General features: G+C 40.2%; 1 pseudogene; it reads left to right on the forward strand.

Annotated features, from left to right (window-relative positions):
* Positions 1-1,192: 1,192 nt before the first annotated feature.
* LOC111738573 lies at positions 1,193-1,308 on the forward strand (annotated as a pseudogene).
* Positions 1,309-1,886: the final 578 nt, after the last annotated feature.

The raw sequence follows: 1,886 nt of genomic DNA on the forward strand, positions 1-1,886 counted from the left end.
CACGTGGCAGAGAAAAGATTCAAACTGAGAGAATCAGATACTTGACCTCGGCCTCTTGATCATTAGCTATTCTAACATGTAGCCAGAGTTACACAGACTCAGCCACGCTGGATACTGTGTGCAGCAGAAACATGGAGATAAAGGTGAGCAGCAGACTTTGAATGTCAATGAATTCAGGTGACTAACTCAGGCACCTTTAGCCCCCACCCTTCTTAAACCAAACTCCCAGCACCTATAACTTAATGAGCCCCGATTTGGAACAATTTTTATGGCTACTGAGTGTTCTTATTGTGTTTTCCTTTCTTATACAAAGCCAAAAGCATGACATCAGACCTCTAATTTTGGCCACATTATCACCATGTTCTAACGAAGCAAACGTATTAGTTTAGACAATTAAGAAAATACAAGTTAAAAATACTTGTTTATTAGGGAGAAAGGAGTAACATAAATCCAAGACGTTGGGACAATTAGCATTTGCAGTAATAAAAATCAAGGAGACCACTAAGTAAATGAATATTATGTTTATTATTTAGCATTTACATAGCATTTTGTATTAATTAAATGCCCGATAATTGTTTTTGGATGTTTCTTTTGGTATAACTCTGATAAAGGACATTAGCTATTCTTGTGGGCTTGAGAGAGGTTTAAGTAAGAGCCCTTTAAATTGCAATTCACATAATCTTCCTATCCTATTGCTCTCAACTCAGATTTGAGTAGAGAAAGAAAACACCCAGAAATCCTGCTAAAATGTAAGTCATTTCGTCTCCTTCCTTTGTTAAAAACCCACTAGAGGCTCCTTTATTTCTCTCAGAGTAAAAGCCAAAATCCCATAAATGCAATTTGATATCCTAGATTGGATCCCGCAACAGAAAAAGGGCATCAGTGGAAAAACTGGGGGCATTTTAATTAAATGTGTAGTTTAGTTAATAATAATATACTGTTGTTAACTTCTTTGTTTGGACAAATGTATGCGGTTAGTTAAGATGTCAATTTTAGGGGACAGAGTGAAGGGTAGGTGAAGGGTAGGTACTATCTTTGCAACACTTCTATAAATGCAAAATTATTTCAAAAATTAAAAAGGGTTTTTTAAAAAGCTGAAGTTTTGGACATGGTTCTATAGTGTAGCGGTTAGCACATCTGCTTTACACGCAGAAGGTCCTGGGTTCGCGCCCCAGTGGAGCCACGGTCCACGGTCTACAGCTTTGCCACCCTGAACAATCCCGATGTCCGATCTCGGAAGCTAAGCAGTGTTGGGCCTGGTTAGTACTTGGATGGGAGACCACCTAGGAAGACCAGGTGCTGAAGGCATAAATAATAACAAATAATAATAAAAATAAGGCCGAAGTTCTTACAGCAGCCTACGAGGCCTTACATGACCTGTTCCCACCACCTCAATATATCGCTGATGCCATCGCCTGTCCTCTTACGCTTAATCTCACTGCAACAGCCTCACCGTAACTCGTCTTTCTACCCCAGGACCTTTGCGCTGTCCATCCCTGTGCCTGGGCCTTTCTTGCCTGAGCTATCCTCATGGCTCAATCCTCTTGTCACTTTCTCAAAAAGTATTCATCGAAACATCAAAGCCTTTTTAAAACCCCCAGTCCTCACGTGCAGCACTTTATCTCACGGTGCACACACTTCTGACGTACTCGGCAATGTTCTTATTTATGATGTGAGTGTTTACTTTTTCCCTCCCCTACTACAAGTTAAGCTACTTGAGAAGAGGGATTTTCATCTACTTTCTCCACCACGCATTTCCATCACCTAGAATTGTACCTCGTGTCTACTTTGTGCTTGATGGATATTTGCTGAACCTAAATATTAAATTCTGAGCTAAAAGAAGAAAGTAATATATGCTGGTCACTTGGAGAACTCGGGCATAGTGC

The sequence above is a fragment of the Pteropus vampyrus genome, unplaced genomic scaffold (genome assembly GCF_000151845.1).
Source record: "Pteropus vampyrus isolate Shadow unplaced genomic scaffold, Pvam_2.0 Scaffold40, whole genome shotgun sequence".
In the NCBI taxonomy this organism is placed as follows: Eukaryota; Metazoa; Chordata; class Mammalia; order Chiroptera; family Pteropodidae; genus Pteropus; species Pteropus vampyrus.